The sequence below is a fragment of the Cupressus sempervirens genome, chromosome 3 (genome assembly GCF_028749045.1).
Source record: "Cupressus sempervirens isolate cs-2001-9-10 chromosome 3, ASM2874904v1, whole genome shotgun sequence".
Lineage (NCBI taxonomy): Eukaryota > Viridiplantae > Streptophyta > Pinopsida > Cupressales > Cupressaceae > Cupressus > Cupressus sempervirens.
Window position 1 is genome coordinate 716,530,840 of NC_143120.1, and position 20,774 is coordinate 716,551,613.

General features: G+C 34.3%; 1 protein-coding gene across 11 annotated transcripts in view; it reads right to left on the reverse strand.

Annotated features, from left to right (window-relative positions):
- Nucleotides 1-20,774, reverse strand: part of LOC149568773 (uncharacterized) — a 105,809-nt gene that overhangs the window by 42,258 nt on the left and 42,777 nt on the right. Inside the window, exon 1 of one of the 11 annotated variants that reach the window (XM_089821665.1) lies at nucleotides 18,714-18,920. The exons of the other annotated variants lie outside the window; for them this stretch is intronic. The gene's annotated coding sequence lies outside the window, so the exon portion shown is untranslated. Of the gene's footprint in view, nucleotides 1-18,713; nucleotides 18,921-20,774 lie in introns of those variants that run through there. 11 annotated transcript variants of the gene reach the window in all.

The following is a 20,774-nucleotide window of genomic DNA, read 5'->3' on the forward strand; positions in this document are numbered from 1 at the left end:
AGACCATGCCCTTATTTCTTCTCATCAACAAATCCCTCTGGTTGTTCTATGTAAACTTCTTCTTCCAGTATACCATTCAGAAAAGCAGACTTCACATCCATTTGGTACACTTTGAAACCTTTATATGCAGCATATGCAAATAATGTTCTTACTCCTTCCAATTTTGCAACAAGGGCAAATGTTTCCCCATAATCCAGTCCTCCTTCTTGTGTACGTAGCCTTTGCAAACTAGTCTGGCTTTGTTTCTTGTTATCCCACCATTCTCATCAAGTTTGTTTCTAAACACCCATTTGGTACCAATCACATTCTTATCAGCTGGTCTAGGACCTAGAGACCACGTTTTGTTCTTCTTAATATGATCTATGTCTTCTTTCATGGCTTTATACTAGTCATCCTCTTGTAGTGCATCTTTCACTGTTTTAGGTTCAACCTTTCTTAACAGACATGATTCACTTTTGAGCCTATTCCTTGTCATTGGTCTTGCATCCTTGTCACCAATGATTTGATCTGCAAGGTGATGTCTTCTCAGATACTTGGCTAATCTTGGTTTAGTCCTTCTTTCCATGTTTGATCCTTCAGCTTCAAAGTCATTTAGTTCTTCTTCATCAGACACTTCATCATTCCTTTCATGTGTACTGTTTTCAGAATCAGAATGTGCATTTTCTATATTCTGTAGCTCGGCTTCTAAATGCAACTCGACATTTTCTAGTTGAGACTCACTAGATACTGAAGTTTGTTGCTGATTCCCAACTTAATTTGCAGCATTGTTTTCAACTGTCATTCCTTCATAGAAGTATACAAAGGATCTATAATCCTCTATTTTCTTTGACTCATCAACTTGCTCATCAAAATTTACATTTACACTCTCCATAATCTTGTTAGTGTTAAATTTCAAACACTTATATGCCTTACTTCTAGTGGAGTGTCCAAGAAATATGTCTTCATCACTTTTTGCATCAAACTTGTCATTTCTAGTATCATTTAGAATATAGCATTTACAGCCAAATACTTTGAAATGTTTAACATTGGGTGAGTGACCATACCACAATTCAAAAGGTGTTGCATTTGTACCTTTCTTGACTTGAACTATATTCAGTGTGCAGACTGAAATACTTATAGTTTCTCTCCAGTACTTTAGTGCAATATTTTTCTCCATCATCAAGGTTTTAGCATAGTCAATCACTGACCTATTCCTCCTTTTAGCAATACCATTCTGTGGTGGAGTTCTCGGTATTGATGTTTGTCTTTTAATACCTTTTTCATTGTAGAATATTTCAAACTCTCTTGATGTGAACTCACCTCCTCTGTCTAACCTTAGGCATTTCAGGTTCTTTTCTGTTTTCTTCTCAACTCTAGCCAAATACCACTTAAACATTTGAAATGCATCAGATTTTTTCTTTAAGAACATAGCAGTCATCATCCTGGAGTAGTCATCTACAAATGGCATTATGTACCTATCTCCTAGGTAGCTTTGCACTTCTATTGGGCCACATAAGTCTATATGGACTAACTCTAGTACTTCATCGGAAGTGTATGTTTTGCTTTTGAAACTAGACTTAGTCATCTTCCCTAGTTGACATTGTTTACACATCATGTTTTCAGGTTTCTTCAACTTGGGCAATCCTCTAACTTTCTTTTTCTTGCTGATACTAATCAAATTATCAAAGTTAACATGACATAGCCTTTTGTGCCACAACCACACATCATCAAGTCTAACAACAAGACATATTGCATCTTCCATATCTAGGTGAAACAAATTAATCCTAGTTTGTTCACCTTTTCCTATCAGATTTCCATCAGTGTCATAGATCTTGGCAGTTTTGCTTCCAAATTCAACTTTGCAACCTACATTGCCTAACTGTGATACACTCAACAAATTGTAGTTCAATCCTTCAACATAATATGCATTATCACATGAAATTTTCTCTGTAAGTTTGATACAGCCTTTTCTTTTGATTTGACATGGGGCATCATTACCAAATCTAACACTATTTCCATCATATTGAGTAAAGGTAATGAATTTACTTTTATCTCCTATCATGTGATGTGAGCATCCATTGTCTATGATCCACTTGTCATTCTTATTCACACAAGTAACCAATGTTGTTGCTTCATCTTCATCTTTATCTAATTCATCCTTCATGGCTACATAGACTACTTCATCATCATTCTCAACAGAGTCTTCTTCAACAATGTAGCATCTCTTGCCTTTCTCCTTGTAATCTTTGTTGTCATCTTCTTTCTTGTTCTTGTACTTGTTTCCTTCTTTGTAGTTTTTCTTCTGTGGACATCTTGCAGCAACATGACCTACTTCATTGCAATTGAAACATATGATAGGGAGCTTATCTTTGAATTTTTCCTTACCTCTATGGAATCTCCTAGCCAGTAGTGCTTCTAACTGTTCTACATCTTTCTCATCTGTGTTGCTATCATTTGATGCATGTTTACCTTTTCCTGTCTTCTTGCTTGATGTGTCCTCCTTAGTGTCTTTTATTTTCATCTTGGCCTTGAAAGAAAATTCAAGGTTCTAACGTCTATAATTGTCAAAATTGGATAGCTCAAATGCAGTAAGTCTTCCCACTATTCCTTCAAAGGTTAGTGCATTCCCTTGTACACATCTCAGCTCTTGGATGGCTAAAACTCTAATAGCATAGATAGGAAGCAAAGTTCTTAAAGTATTTGTTGATGGTTGTTTCTTCTTCCAATTGTCCACCTAGAATTCTTATTGTACTTACCACTTCTTTCATTCTTGCAGCATACTGAGCAGCATTTTCACCTTCCTCCATCTTCATGTCATCAAACTTTCCTCTTAGGCTTTCTCTTTTTGCTCTCTAGACATTTTGATCTCCTCCATAGATTTTTGATAAGGTTTTCCACATCTTGAATGTAGTCAGTCTTTCAAGTCATCATATTCTGCATAGTTAAGTGCAGAAGCAATCTCCAACATTGTTTGATTATGCTCCTTCTTTTTGTTCAAATTATCTATAGTGAGAGGTCCTGCTGGAATTACATGTTCTGTTTCAATTAAGGTTTGTGCATAGCCACCTATTGATCCAAAGTGAAATTTCATCAAACTCTGTTATGTAGCAAAGTTATCTTTGTTGAGCTTGGAAACTTCTCTCTTGGACATCTTAATCTTCTTGCTTCTAGTACCTTGAAACTAAATCAGCAGATAGCTCTGATACCAATTGTTAGAATTGATTTAGAATAACTGAGAAGGGGGGGGGAGGGGGGGTTTGAATCAGTTATTCAAGGTCCAAATGTCCTATTCAAATTTTTCACAAAGTGTAGTGAACTCATTCAACCATTCATTCATCCAAGCTTTAACTTTTTTAATCTGCAAGCTATTGTAAATCAACATGCAAGCATAACACCTAAGAAATCAACACAAGACATAGTGATTTATGTGGAAATCCAATTTGGCAAAAACCATCAGTAACATGCTACTCAATTCTCACTCTTCCAAAGTGATGCCTTGTGAAAAGCCTTCCCTGTTAAAGGCTTACAACACACTATCAAATATGACCTTGTTAGAGGATTTAACCACCCTATTAGAAGTGGGTCTGGTTAGAGGACTTTAGAACATTCACTTGGAATGCCACCCTGTTAAAGGATTTACAAATGGCTGTTAGGCCAACCTAAGTCCATAGGATTTTCAGATCTAATACAATTGCTAGAGAGTATTAGAAAATCTTGACCTGACTACAACATATAACTTATCTTGCAGATCTCAGATCACTTCTTAGCTCATACCCTTGCCTGGCCTTCAATCTCTGCAACTCTGACAACTTGCCCTCCTTTCAAGCTTAGTCCTCTTGAGTCTCCATACTCAATGTACCAATGCAATCATCTCTTCATGACCACTCACAGAAGTAGAGCCTCTGTGCTCCTCCTTTTCCTAGATGCCTCCCCCTTGACACCCTTCAAACTACTTTGTAGATTTGGCTCTTTTGCAACAACAGTATCAATAGCTCTTTGCTTCTTGATCTATGACTTCTTAAGTAGAAGTCTTCGAGTACCTTTTCCAACCCAATTCTTCCATTCCTTAATTTCAATTTGCATGGATTAGGTAAGATTCATTGCATCTAACCCATATTCTGTTTCCTCTAGAAACTTCTTGAATAATCCTTTAGAAATCGTTCAAAAATGGTTTACATAAGATTTTGTGCCACCAACTCATCATCCTTATCTTCCAACTCATTCACAAAATTCAATGTAACCAATATGTCAGCTCATATTTGGTTAATCTTCGTCATTTGAAATAATGTAGCAACTTGGCACTATTGAAATACTGGTGCTCGACACATACTATGTTACTCGACATCAACTGTGTTTTTCCTGATGCTCGGTACCTGAAGATCACTCGGCACCAACTGAAAATTTTTTGATGCTCGGCACCTGATCTTCACTCGGCGCATGATCTTTACTTGGCACACACTAGAATTTCTTGTTACTTAGCTTCTACTGAGAATTTTCTTAGCTTCAACTAACTTCCTCGGCACCCACTAATGATCTTAGTTTAAGCTTTGCATTCTACCTTGTTACAACTTCTTCCTCCAATGTTTATAAGGGTGACCAACCTCTGTATCTTTGAGTATGTCATCAATACATCATTTAACCATTGTCTTAATTGATCCTTGCACTTCATTACAACATCACAACTCAACCTTTCCTTTAGGTGTTCTTGTTACATTTTGTTGATCAAATCCTCTTCATCAGTAAACTAAGTGATAGTACTTGGATCTTATAAGCAAATGTCATCCCTACAAATAACAGGTTTGACATCAATGACAAAACAATAATTGAAAACAACAATCTTCCTCCTTTGCAACAATCTCCCTCTTTGATCTTCAACAGTGAGCTTTTCAATCAGATTTCCAACATGATGGACTCATAAGAAAGGCGATAATATTATAAGAGAGAGGGTGTCTAAAATTGTAAAACTATAGAATGGTAATGGAAATCACACACTTATGTAGAAAATGTTCTTGAAATGATTTTTTATACATGTACTTATATATAAAAAAATTAAATGTGTGTTATTTTTCTCTAAATTTGTCTACTTCAAATATGTGTTAAAATTGTCTTTGAAAATATTGTTTCCACGAGAGTGTGGGTTGATTTTATTAGAATGCATTCAAATTAAATGAAGGTTTCACTTAAGGAAAAAGAATCACTTTATTTAAGTAGATGGAAGTCAATCTTGTTGATTTGTGATAGAATATAAATACATAAATGCATTCTTTTGAACATTGAACAATGGAAGTTGGAGTAAATTCAAATAAATTTCTTGTTCTCTTATTGATTATGTTTGCAAATATTGGACAAACATTGACAATAATGCATTATTAAGGGGGGAAGGATGTCACAACTCATTTCTTCTCCCTTCGAATAAAATGGACATTGTTGTGCTACGTATATTCTTGAGCCAATTTATTGCAAAAAATATATATATAATGTACGATAGTTACAAAATGGGGTTGGAATGCAAACGAATGGTGTGAGTGATGCATCTTAGGGATTCTTATAAAATACTAGTAGATATTAAGAACACACATGGAGAACAGAATGGGACGGACATTGGGTGTTGAACTAAGGAAAGGATTTGGAGAAACGGGCTTAGCAAGAGAATGGACAATCGACAGACACTTGGGTTCTTCTATTTGAGCAATTTACTGAAATGCATATTTTCTTTAGAACCTTCAAAATGTGAATAAGAATTTTGGTTAGTTATTGCACTGTTTTAAAAAATAGATGCACCTATCTGTGGAATATTGAGTGTGTATGACAAGGTGTTTACATTTAATGTTGTTTTTATTCCCCAATCTTTTGGGAAGGTTTTCCTTACTAGAACTATGCTCTTCATTTGAGTCCATTAATGCATCTGAGGCGACCTAATAGGAAACATGAGACTCTATCTTGATACCAAGTACATGTGTATTGTTTGAGTTGAGTTGAGTTGAGTTGTGTGTTGCCCTTCTTCTGGAATATGCATTCCCCTAATGGAATCTTGGGGAATTCCTAATAGAAAGTGGAGATTGATTAATGAGAAATCGCATCAATTGTTTTTTGTATTCCATCAACAATGTGGTGGGAATCCAATCATGGTATTGGGAACCCAATCTAAGCCTACGTCAATGTTTTTGTTGATGTTGAATCCCTCTATTTATTTAACAATCCAAACCATAGAGTATTTCTTTAACCAAAATACTCGATTTCTTGCTAAGCCTTCAAACAACTTTATTCACGCTCACACTGTAATCTTCATTGGGAAATCATTGAATTGCTTTTCTTTTCTTTTTTTGGGGAAAAGGTGGATAAAGTCACTGAATAATATTTATTAATATAAAAGGTAATTCAAGAACTCCATGGCAAGGAACTAGCAACAAAACCCCATTTCATCGTTGAAGTACAATATATGTGATTGAGAACAAGATCCCAATCTTCTAAAGTCTCAGAGATTAGATTAGGCCATGTTTTGCTTCTTCATCACTTAAAAATGAGTCAAATCTACATTAAATGCTTATTTTCTTTCCACATTAAGGAAGTCAATTCCCGAGTCCTGATTAAGGCTTCTGCAAACCTCTTTCCTCTCTAAACGTCTCTAGGCCCAGTTGCGGCTTGAACAGTGAAATTATTAAGGAATATCAAGCAACCATCTTTTTGCATCATAAAATGCAAAGCCTTATGAAAATCGCCAATAAGTTTAATGTGAATAGAATAGAATATTCATTTAACAATTGATTATATAGTGAATGAGTGAGAGGACATCAATTGCTATGTGTGGTAAACTTCTGCTACCTCTATTTTTGTATAGACTCAAATTTAATTCAAATTCATGGTCCTTGATATTGTCGTGTTGCTTGTTTAAGGTATTGGGCATTAGTCTCATAGTTTCTAAAATCGATCTTAACATGACATACACATAACCACTTCTTATGTCAAATGTGTATGGGAATTGAATGAGTTCAGTCTGTCTGTTTGGGTATCAGGCTTTAATTTATTGCAATGTCAATCCAATTGTATACAAGAAGTTCACAGAGTCAATTACCAAGCTATGTGTTAACAATCGTTCTTTTATTTTGATGTCGATATGTTATTGAAATTCGCAACTATGTTTAGTGTTTGAATTGAAATCATCCCATATCGTTCTTGAGAATTCAAAATATACCATAGAGCAATTAATTACTCTATTTCTATATTTGAGGTGGACCAACCTTATTAACATGTCTTGCAAGCAGTCCAATAACCAAGCCATCACTGTAAAAATACATACATATGTGGTGTGATGTCAATATCCTAACTAGATTCATTTAAGGAAATGTGAGAATTAGAATGTTATGTATGGACTCTATTGTCATTCTACTGCTACTTTTATTTAATTGCATGAAATAATTGGTCGTCTACTAAATAGTTTTGCAAGATCCCTCAATATCCAATTCAAACTCTAGCTAGTCCAAATCCACACTCTGGTAGAAACCTCCAAGGAAGATCTAAACTCCTACTCGCAAGCCCACCAAGCAATCTCCCTATTTTCCAAGCCTCGACTACTAGCTCTTCTTCAAAATTTTCTCTTCTACAACATCCACTTCTCCAAGATAGATCTATAATCACAATCGTGTTGTAACTGCCTCACATTTGACGCTCTATCCACAGACTCAAGAAAAACTCACTCTTCAGCTACTTTTGAAACTCACTCCTCTGAATGAATGCCTAAAGACTTCACAAGACCCCTTACTTATACTCAACTAAGCCACAAGCCGGCCCAGTAAGCTACAAATTAAATAACCCTTACATTAAATACATTTAGAGCCACAAGTTGGCCTCCTACAAAAATTAAATACCAAATACCTTAAAATGCTTACAACACTTATAAAATACATCAAAAACAATTAACCAAGACCCAATAGGTCCACACAACTCCACCAAAATCTCTCCAACATGCAGGATGGCCAAGAACTCTAGAATGCTCCTGCATCAGATTCAATATTTGAATTATTATTGTGATTTGTTATCTTTATGTCTCTTCTCGTCTTAACAAGTTCCTACACCACCTCCTTTAATGGTGTCTTCCACATTTCTGAACTAATATAATATATTGTTATACTTGTTATGCCTCCAATATATGCAAGTTTTCCTTCTCTACTAGTTTTGTTATTTAATTTTTTTATGATTCAATGTGGTTGATTCTAGAAAGAAATGAAGTATATAAACTCATATTATTATTGTAACTTTGTTCAAATATAAATTTTCTTATTGTTAAAAAATTAAATAAGACTATACCAAAACCATATAAATAATTATGCACTGAGTTAATGTGTTAAGAAATATTCATGATTCATACAACTCTTTGTTCCCCCTATATGGTGACATGTGTGCTATTAGAAGTGGAGATAAGATGAGAAATCTTAAAGTCTTCAAATTTGTGGGAGAGTTCTTCAATCAAGAGAATATTAGAGAGTTTAGCATCTTGGCGAAAAAGTGGTTGAGATGCTTCATCTGGTAGATATATTATCTCCTCTACTTTCTCAAATGCAATTTATAGTTGTAATGCCCAAGCAAAAGACCTTCCTAAAAATACAAATATAGAAAGAGATATTTATTTAGGATAAATTTAGATACCAAAATTATTAATTTGTTATAAATGTAGCACCACAACAATCTCTCTATACTTATATGATTTACATGAGAGAGTATTGCAACTTCATTGATAAATTCATGATCATTCAATAAACTTAGAGCTAACTCGGACTTTTTCATTTCAAAAAGAGTCTTATCTGAGATAATACATTTATACATGGTTCCAAAGTCACTTCTTCCTAATATTATTTCTTTTGAATATCTATTAAAATATTTTACCAATTTTTTTGTTGATAATTTTTTTTACTCTCTCCCAACTATAGAAGCTATGTGATATTATAATAGGGGAAAATACTTAATATTAACAACTTTATGGTCGTGTTTCTTCAGCTACTAAATCAAAACATATATCACTAAGGTAACAACCACAACCAAAGAGATGGTTCCTATATATTTTATCAAATCAAATTTTGATAAAATCTCTACTATTACCACAATCAAAGAGATAGGTCATTCTCACCTAAAAGAACATGGTATTTTCAAACTTTATCTAGAAAACATCTAGAAGAGAATTGTATACTTGTTTCATAATTGGATCTGATAAAATATTTAGGATTGTCTCTTTGGTTGTGGTTGTTACCTTAGCGACATATCTTTTGGTTTTGTGGCTAAAGAAATGCAACTAGAAAATTCTTGATGTAAAGTATTCTCATGTGTTATAATACCACATAGCTTCTATAGTGGGTAGAGAAAGTAAAAGTGTTTTATGGAATAAAAAATTGGTAGGATCTTCTAATAGTTATTCTAAAGTAATAGTATTAGGAAAAATTGGCTTTAGAACCATGCACAAAGGAATTCTCTTAGAAAAAGCTTTTGTTAAAATGAAAAGGCCTAAAGTGACCTCTAAGTCTATATAATGACCATAAATTTGTTAATAAAGTTGTAATAGTCTCCCAAATTAATCATATAAACATAGTAAGATTGTTGGGGGACTACATTCATAACAAATTAATACTTTGTGTATCTAAATTTATTCCAAATAGAAATCTCATTCAATTTATTTTTTCTTAGTGAAAGTATTTTTCTTGGCATCATGCCTACAAAGTGCAATTCAAGAAGTAAGAGATTAAATATATCTACATCCTGGAGCTTTTCAACTAATTTCTCACTAAGATAAAAAAATCATCTAATATTTTCTTGACTGAAGAATTCTCTTGCAAATTTGAATACTTTAGGATTTATCATCTTATCTTCACTTCTAACAACACACATGTCAACACTAATATAAGGAGAATAATGAGTAATATGGCTCCTGAGTTGGATTTCCACTATATAATTATTTATATAGTTTTAATATAGTAATATTTGAGTTTTTAACAATAATGAAACTCATATTTAAAGAAAGTTACAACAAAAGGATGATTTATATAGTTTATTTCTATTTAGGATCAACCACATTGATTCTCTCAAATTTTGAATAACAAAAGAGGTGGAGGAAGTACTTAAACTTGCATATATTAGAGGCATAACAAGGATAACAATAAAATATATTAGATTAGAAAGGTGGAATATACCATTAATGAAGAAGTGGTGTAGGAAATTGTTAGAGTGAGAAGCAACATAAGAATGATAACAAATCAGAGTAATAATTTAAATCATGACTATGTTTTTTAATGTGTGTGTGTGTGTGTGTGTGTGTGTGTTTTCAGTTCGCTATTATGTTATTCTATACAATATAATTGTATATTGACTATTTAATTTGGATTTCTTTGAGAATAAAAATGCAATATGCATTTCCTTATAAGATGAGAATTTAACCACAATATGTATTTCACATGTTACTAAGAATGATCCATGTGAATTTCTATTATCTATTGAGATAGTCAATTGATGGTTGACTTTTACACTAGGGTATTAGTTCCCACAAATTCCAAACTTGGCCTGTGATAGCAATGAAAATGTCTTTTATTGTGTAAATGACATGTAATACATATGTGGTGCAAGAATTGTGATGCTAGATTCACAAGGTTCTTTGACTAACCTAGTGTTATATGTAGGAAGAACATAGAATTTGTTTGCAAAAGTATTGCATGATTTATTTTGCATTTAGAAATGTGTGAGATTGAAAAAAGAAAATATGTGATTACAAAGATGCATTGTATGTAATGAATGTTGAAGTTTTCTCATGTTCTTAATACTCCTTGGATGCAAGGTGTTGTGACAAATCTACTTCCTCTTGGTGACTAGTGAGAGTCACTGTGCTTTATGTGAATTAGTTTTCATTTGCTTATTTTCAATTGTCATTAACTTCGATGCGATGATGATGTTTACCTAAATTCAAAAGATTTAGTATCATATTTTTCTATTCACATTTAGTTTTACATATTTTCTCTCAAATATTTGTAAATTTAAATCTTTGGTATGTATTTTTAAATAAAAATATTTAAATTTAATGTAAAATTAAAATAAAAAATATTTGGTATTTGGTATCAGAGCGAGAAGATGGTTGGGAGAGGAAGAAGAAGAGGAATAGGAAGAGGAGGTGTCACTCCAATGCAAACATTATGTTGGATATGCGGAGGTAGATTGAACAACTGAATACCGAATGGATAATCAAGGAATACTAGTAGTACAAGAAGAGAATGAAACAGATGAAGAGGGAAATCGAAGGGGTGCTAATCAAAATGAAGAAGAATAATTGGAAGACTGAACTATGAAGATAGAGTGATTTGAGCTTTAGAATGTAAAAATGAAAGGATCGAGATCAAAGTTTTAGACTATGCCTATAGTTTTAAGGCAGAAGAATTGATAGACTGGCTAAATGAGATGGGGAAATTTTTTGAATGGAAGCCTATGGCAGAAGAAAGGAAGATGAAGTTTGCATGCACAAAATTAAAAGGACATGCAATGATATGTTCAGATCACCTCCAAAAGGAATGACCCTAAAAACAAAAGGAAAAGATCGAAACATGGAGCAAGATGGAGAAAAAGATATGGGAAAAGTTCTTACCCCTACATTACTCACACACCCTCTTTCGTAAGTTCCAGAATTTGAAGCAGAATTTGTTCCCTATACAAGACTACACAAATGAGTTCTATAAGTTATCCATGAGAATAGTGCATCAAGAAGATGATGAGCATATTGTTGCTAGGTACATAAATGGCCTAAACTTTTCTATCCAAGATGAGTTGAGCATGAATTGTATTAGTAGTATGGAAGAGGCCTACCAACTAGCCCTAAAGGCTAAAGAAAAATAGAATCAACAGTACAATTAGAGGAATAGAGGAGGAAGAAGGGGTCCCTCAACACCGTTTCGAGGAGGTTCTAATTACGGACGAGGAGAATCCTCCCAAGGATTTGAAAGAAATATAGATTCCAAACAGAACCCCTTGGCCACAAACCTTGCCTTGTATTTCTCGATGCTACCATCTGCACCATGCTTTATCTTATAGAAAAAATGTGATCCAACAACTGCCCTATCTATTTGTCTAGGAACTACTTCCCACACATCATTCTACATTATTGAGGAATACTCCTCGACCATAACATCTCACCATACCTGATGCTCTATAGTCTCCTGATAGTTGGAAGGCTCACTATCTACCAATTGACTAACTAATGCCACATAGTCATTGAACTTGGTTGGTTGTCTTTGTTGTCTAGTACTCTTCCTAGGAGCTCCCACAAACTCTTGAGTATCCTTTAGTGTCTCTTAAACCTCACGATTCCTACTGCCAATTATAGATGATGAAATATCAACCTCTAAGTCTTCTAGATGCATTTCCTATTGCACATGTTGCTCCATGCTTTGTGAATCTTCAACACCTAAGCCTATATTTGTACTGGTAACTATAATTGTGCTTTGTTGCCCTTGATTAGGCCTTGGAGCTTCTGTTGGCTGCTCACTCTGATCATCTGTTGGCAAATCTCTAGATCTTCTAAATGCCTTGTCCTCCATGAACTTAACATCATGTCTGATAATAATAATTCTCGTCCTAGGGATAGAAATCCTATATGCCTTTTAGGTTTCATTGTACCCAACAAAGTACCCCCTCTCTGCAGTCTGATCTAACTTAGCACATGTATCACCTAGAATATGACAATATACCAAACTCCCAAATATTATGAAATGGCTAACATCAGGCTTCTTTCCTATGAAAGCTTCCTTTGGTGTCATCCCCCCTAATACCTTGTGCATATCCTAGTAATGTACCATAGCTCTTGCCACCTCCGATATAGAACAATTCTTCTTCTCAGGAATTCCATTCTGTTGTGGATTGTAAGGAACGATCCACTCTCTCTTGATTCCTTCCCTCATACAGAACTCTGGATAACTCTTGTCACCTCCGATATAGAACAATTCTTCATTTCAACAACTCCATTCTATTGGTAATTGTAAGGAACAGTCCACTCTCTCTTGATTCCTTCCCTAGTACAGAACTCCTAGAAGTTATTTCCTTTGTACTCCCCTCCATCATCTAACCGAAAAAGCTTTATCTTCCTTCTTGTCGAGTTCTTCACTAGAGCCTTGAACTCTTGGAAACAACTAAAAACCTCATCCTTAGTCTTCAAGAAGTATATCTAGGTCTTCCTAGAGAAATCATCCATAAAAGTAACATAGTACTCATATCCTCCGATAGACTTTGTCGACATCAGTTGACGTACATCTGAATGTACTAGATCAAGAACACCTTTAGATCTGGTACCACTCCTTTGAAAAGATGCTTTCGTAAACTTCCCCAACACGCATCCTTTACATATATCATCATGCTTTGTGCTCACCTCTAGAATACCTGTCATCATCTCACAAAGCAATTTGAGTGCTCCATGATGAATATGGCCCATCCTCCTATGTCATAGTTCTCCAAGATCTCTAGGATTACTGCTTCTCATGAGTGCCTTAGGAGTATCAAACTGCAACCTATAAAGTGACCACTCCTAACTCCAATAGTTATGGGTAATCTCCAATCCTTGTGCTTAATCAACACATGTGTCCCTCTAAATAGTACATTATACCCCTATCCTAAAGAACAGATACAGAAATCAAATTCATACCTAATCCTAGCACATGCAACACATCATGAACTAGAATTATCTTTCCATTATCCCTTTGAAACTAAACAGTCCCTTTCTCAACTGGGTTGAGTTTGGACAAGCTTCCCATAGAAATCTGGATATTCTCCTCCTTTTATAACTAGAGAAGCACTCTCTAACTCCTATCATATGAAATGATGCCCTACTATCTATATACCAGATACTCTATGAGGTTGAGCTCACCATACAAGCTATAAGTGCAAACTCATCTTCCAGTCTATTGGAGAGTTCTTTTGCACTTGTTGAAGCTGCCACCTGCTTCTTTGCCTTCTTCCTTTTTGGGCAATCACTAACATAGTGACCATACTCGTGACATCCAAAGCACTTGACCTTAGAAAGGTCCTTCTTCTTCTCACTTTTTGAATTCAATCCTTTGCTAGATCCCTTCTTTCCTTTCCCTTTCCCTGCTAGGGTAACGTTTTCATGTTCCACCTCACTTCTCTGACTCTTGTTGGCACCATTGACAAGACACAGTCTAAATTCCTCCTAAGTGAAATCAGTCCATAGTCAATCCCAACTTGGTAAGGTATCTTGTCCACTAACAACTTGAAAAAAGACACTCCATTGTTTAGAAAACCCATTTAGGGCTATTCTCACTAGCTCATCACCACTGGGACTATCTCCAATAGCTACTAACTCATCCTTGACAAGTCTAAGCCCAGTGGGGTAACTTATAACGTCTTCTCCCTAGTTCATTCGGGTATTCTTCAACTTCTCTCTAAAAATCATTTTCCTATTGGTGATAGCATTTCGATAAAGATTCAAAATAGCATCCCACTTCTTCTTCGTCGTATCTAGCTCAGAGATATGTGGAACAACATGATCCTTGACACCATCAAGAATAATCCTCCTTGCCTTGGCATCACACTTTTATATGCTACAAGTTGTGTCACATCTGTAGGTACAACTATAACACTGGTAACATAATTCGTGATACCATTCTCTTCCAACAATAAAATTTTTTTGGCCTTCCTAACATCAAAATTCGATGCACCATCCAATCTGTCCTAATCTCTCAAACCAGCTGAAGCCATCTCAAGGGATTAAAGAAATAATAAATCTAAAGAGATAAATCTAGGTTTTATAAACCCTTAATTTCTTTCCTAGGGAAAAACACTTCTACCTACAACACCACTCTAATACCATGTCAAAATTAACACTATTAGAGTCACTGATTATTAATCTCCTATCATAAATAATTATAAAATTGTCAAAAATAAATTCATAGCTAATATCAAAAAATAACACATCTACAACTTCACCAATAAAATACAGAAAGAAATTTGCAACACAATAAAGACAATATTTTCGAACAAATTGTCCTTGGAAAAACCCCTAAGATAAAATCAGTTTTGCAGATGGAAAATATATTAACTTCAACAAATCAAGAGATACAGAATTCCTTGCCCCTCATTGGTAGAGTTCAGATAACCTCCTAATTTCTCCTACTAATATTCCCCATTGCTATCCCCAATGTTGTCATTGCACTCTTGCTAACACTGCAAGACCATTTGCTATTACTGCAAATGCTTCTACAACTTGTGTTCCTCTGTTCACCAAATGCCTCCCTTGATCCGCCCTTTTACTACCTAACCAAGAGGTTTCTAGTTGCTTCTTGATCAAGACAACCTAACCAAGAAGTTTCTAGTTGCTTCTTGATAACAACCAAACCAAGAAGTTTCTAGTTGCTTCTTGATAACAACCTAATGAATAGGTTGCTAGTTGCTTGTAGGAGTTAATTAACTAAAAAATATTTGCTAATTAATCACATATGGATGAACAGTTGTCCAAGCTACCTAAAACTAACACTATTTGTGGAATATTGCATGTGTATGACAAGGTGTTTACATTTAATGCGTGCCAAGAGACCTACTATGAAACATGAGACTCTATCTTGATACCAATTGCATGTGCAATGTTTGAGTTGAGTTTAGTTGTTTGTTGCCCTTCTTTTGGAATACACATTCCCCTAATCGAATCCTAGGAAATTCTTAATACAAAGTGGAGATTGATTAATGAGAAATCACATCGTCTTTTGTATTCCATCAAGAGTGTGGTGGGAATCCAATCATGGTATTGGATCCCAACCTAAGCGTGCATCAATATTTTTTTTGATGTTGAATCCCTCTGTTTATCTACCAATCCAAAACATAGAGTACTTCTTTAACCAAAATATTGGGTTGCTTGCTAAGCTGTCAAACAACTTTATTCACCCTCACACTATAATCTTCATTGGGAAATCATTGAATTGCTTTCCTTCACCCTCACACTATAATCTTCATTAGGAAATCATTGAATTTCTTTTCTTCTCTTTGTTTTTTGGAGAGATTTTTTAAGCATTGAAATTTTTTATATGAAATGTAAGACTCAATCTTGATACCAACTGCATGTGCAATGTTTGAGTTAAGTTGAGTTGTGTGTTACCCTTCTTCTGGAATACACATTCCCCTAATTGAATCCTAGGAACTTCTTAATACAAACTGGAGATTGATTAATGAGAAATCGCATCGTCTTTTGTATTCCATCAAGAGTGTGGTGGGAATCCAATCATGGTATTGGATCCCAACCTAAGCGTACATCAATATTTGTGTTGATGTTGAATCCCTCTATTTATTTACCAATCCAAAACATAGAGTACTTCTTTAACCGAAACACTGGGTTTCTTGCTAAGCCGTCAAACAACTTTATTCACCCTTACACTATAATCTTCATTGGGAAATCATTGAATTTCTTTTCTTCACCCTCACACTATAATCTTCATTAGGAAATCATTGAATTGCTTTTCTTCTCTTTGTTTTTTGGAGAGATTTTTTAAGCATTGAAAATTTTTATCGCAACCACCGCAATACAAAATCTTTCTAAAAAACATTGAAAATTGCTTGTCCGTAGACAGTCACCTTCAAAAAAATTAAAAATTAGAATAAATTTTAGAAATAAAAAACTATGTTAGATAAAATAAAAATAAAAATAAATTTATAAATCAATAATCATGTGATTTGGATGGACAAAACCTTCTGGTTGTTTCAATGGCAAGAATTTTTAGGAAAAAATAATATTAAAAAAATTAACACTATTGCAATCACTGATTATTAATCTCCTATCGTAGACAGTTATAAAATTGTCAAAAATAAATTCACAACTAATATCGGAAAATAACACAACTGTAACTTCACCAATAAAATATGGAAATAAATTCACAACAAAATGAACACAATATTTTTGGACAAATTATCCCTGGAAAAACTCCAAGGAAAAACCAAAACTCCAGCTAGAAAATATATTAACTTCAGCAAATCAAGAGATACAAAATTCCTTGCCTCTTGCTGGCAAAATTCAGACAACCTTCTAATTTCTCTTGCTTATATTCCCCTCTGCTATCCCTAATGCTATCACTATGCTCTTGCTAACAATGTAAGACCATTTTCTATTACTGCAAATGCCTCCCTTGACCCCCCCCCCCCCCCTTTACTACCTAACCAAGAGGTTTCTAGTTGCTTCTTGATCAAGACAACCTAACCAAGAAATTTCTAGTTGCTTCTTGATAACAACCTAACCATTAGGTTACTAGTTTCTTCTAAGAGTCAATTAACTAACAAATTTTTGCTAATTAATCACATATGGATGAACAGTTGTCCAAGCTACCTAAAACTAACACTAATTGTGGAATATTGCATGTGTACGAAAGGGTGTTTATATTTAATGCATAAAAGGAGACTTGATACGAAATGTGAGACTCTATCTTGATACCAACTATATGTGTTTGAGTTGAGTTGAGTTGTGTGGTTCCCTTCTTCTAGAATACGCATTCCCCTAATTGAATCCTAGGAAATTCCTAATACAATGTGGAGATTGATTAATGAGAAATCGCATCATTTGTCTTTTGTATTCTATCAAGAGTGTGGTGGGAATCCAATGATGGTATTGGAACCCAACCTAAGCCTACATCAATATTTTTGTTGATGTTGAATCCCTCTATTTATTTACCAATGAAAAACATAGAGTACTTCTTTCACTGAAGTACTCGGTTGCTTGCTAAGCCTTCAATCAACTTTATTCACCCTCACACTATAATCTTCATTAGGAAATCATTAAATTGCTTTTCTTTTCTTTTCTTTTTTGTAAAAAAAGTGGATAAAGCCACTGAATAATATTTATTAACATAAAAGCTAATTCAAGAACTCCATGGAAAAGAACTAGCAACAAAACCCCCATTTCATAGTTTAGGTATAATATATGTGATGGGGAACAAGATCCCAATCTTCCAAACTCTCAAAGTTTATATTAGGCCATGTTTGACTTTGTGATGACCCATTTTTGACCCCTTGACCTAAAATTCAAAATTTGGGCATAAGTTAGGGAATCATCCAAATTAAGCAAAGCTATGACCATCATTGCTATTAAAAATATTTGAGGAGATCAGCATTTATTAGTTTGTTTGGAAGATTTCTTCTTATAGTATCAGACAATCTTCTCTCTCTTGGTTATGATCATCTTGAGATGGTAGATTGACGGTGCAGAGGGCTCGTGAAACAAGCTACAAGCAGTTCCCTGGAGGATATATGTCAAGTGCTTGAATTTACTCTGCCTCTCCCTCCACCAACTCCCTATCTTTGGATTTCGTAATTCGGATGAGAGACATACTCTCTGTACTACAACTAAAATGCAATCCTGATGTTATTTAAGTCTTTAGGAATATATATTTTGTTGTAATATACTAATATTCCTTTAATGCAATGTTTATTTATATGTCATACATTTATAACTATCCTAAAGCATATATATATATATATCAAATTAATGTATATTCCTTACTCATGCAAATTGCGTTATGAACTTTAATAATCAATTTAAATTTATAAATGTTGGATTGAATAGAATGGAATCAATTTAAAAATTATATATATCATAATATAATGAATCGCATTCCCTATGTACTTTTTCCATACCGATATCTTATACAAAATTAATAGCAATTACTTTTTATATTATTAATGTCATTGTACTCGATGCATGATAACATAACAATGATCAGATGTACCTAGATATCTAACGATGTTCTGTTGCAGTGATGTTCATTCGGTAGCGTCAGTACCCAACTGAATTTGGTCGAGGGTACTTCCGTAATCGAATGCATAGTATGACAGTGTGTCGCAGGGATCACCAAGCGTCAATGAAGTACGAACACGGGCTTTACATGAGTATATAAGCTTTTACACTCTTATTTTTTCTTTCCCTTTTTCCGTATTATTTGTTTATGCTTTTTTGTATGTCTTATGGACCTACCCTAACCCTGTTTAATATGCTTTTGACCAGGCGTGATGAAAGGTCATGTCCATGATATTTCCAATGTTATGGAATAATTAGGGTTAGGTTTAGGTTTTTTATTAAAAGTATTTATAATGTATAGCAATGGTACAATTAATGTATTTTAAAGTTAATGTATAGTTTGATGTTTTATGTAATTAATGTATTTTTAATATATGCTGAAGAAAGTAATCAATTTACAAGATAAGAGTCTAAAAGGTAAGGATTTATATTTAGATGGAAAAAGATATCACATAATAATTTCAAATATGGAATCAAGTATATAAAGAAATAATTGAAATGTAAGAATATTTCAAAGGAATATTAATCAAATATATTATATGTTTGAAAAAAGAAGAATTGTATTAGTCTTGGTTCATGACAATCCCCCCTTCCTGAATTTGCTTGTTCCTAAGCAATGCTAAGTGGGAGATGATTTCTTCTCCAACCCATGTAGCATCTTCCCTGGGAAGATTTTTCCATTTTACTAAGTATTTTGGAATAGTCTTGTTCCTTAGTCTCCTGTCACACCTTTTAAGAATAATCTCAGGCTCCAAGATGAGCTTTCCCTCATTGTCTAATGGTGGTAGATCAACACAAGGACTTATATGTTTTCCGAGGACTTTCTTAAGTCTGGATACATGAAAGATATTATAGATTCTGTTATTCTCAAGTAATTCTATCTCATAGGCTTCCTCTCTTATCCTTCTTAGGATCTGATATGGTCCAAAAAAATGTGGTTTTAATTTTTTTGCTCCACTAACCTTGAGTGAAGATTATTTTTAGGGATGTAGTCTTAAGAATACTAGATCTCCAACTTGGAATGACCTTCCCACTCGTTTTCGATCAGCATATATCTTCTGTTGGTTTTGAGCATGGTGGAGATTGTCTTTGAGAGTTTTCATAATATCAATGCTTTGTTGGATGAAATCCTTGGCTCTTAGTACCCTGCTCTCTTGAATGATCAGATCCCCAAATGTACTGGCCTCATATCCATATAATGCTTTAAATGGACTCATCCCAATTGACATCTAATGGGTATTATATAACAATATTCTCCCAAGTATAACCATTTGATCCATGCATTTTGTTGTCTTGTCACATAATTTCTGAGATAACCTTCTATCCACTTGTTAACGATTTCGATTTGTCCATTCGTTTGGGGATGATAACTGGTGCTGGTTTTAACTCAATTCCTGCTAATTGAAAGAGTTCTTTCCAAAATAAGTTGAGAAACTTGCTATCCCTATCACTAATAATATTCTTTGGTGACCCGTGTAGTCTAAAAATCTCCTTGAAGAATAACTCTGCTATTTGTGGTGCCTTATAATGTATGGATATAGGAAAGAAATGAGCATATTTGGTTAGCCTATCTACCACCACAAGGATGGAATCTCTTTCTTGCACCTTTGGTAATCCTGTAATGAAATCCATTGAAACACTTTCCCACTTTTGGTTTGGGATGGGTAATGGTTGTAATAAACCAACTGGGTAATTCTATTCAGACTTTTTTTTTTTGGCATATTATACATCCTTGGACATATTTCATAATGTCCTTCTTTTGGCCTTTCCAGGAGTACCTCTCCCTTATCTTCTTGTAAGTCTTGTAGAATCTAGTGTGTCTAGATAGAGGGTTGTCATGATATTCCTTCATAATCTTTCCTTTAACCTTGGAATTTGTTGCAAGCAGTATTCTTCCTTTGTATAGTATGATTTCTTCAATGATTCTGAATTCATCATTGGGTATATTTCCCTCCATGATCTCATTAGTTCTTGGATCCTTTGCATACTCTAC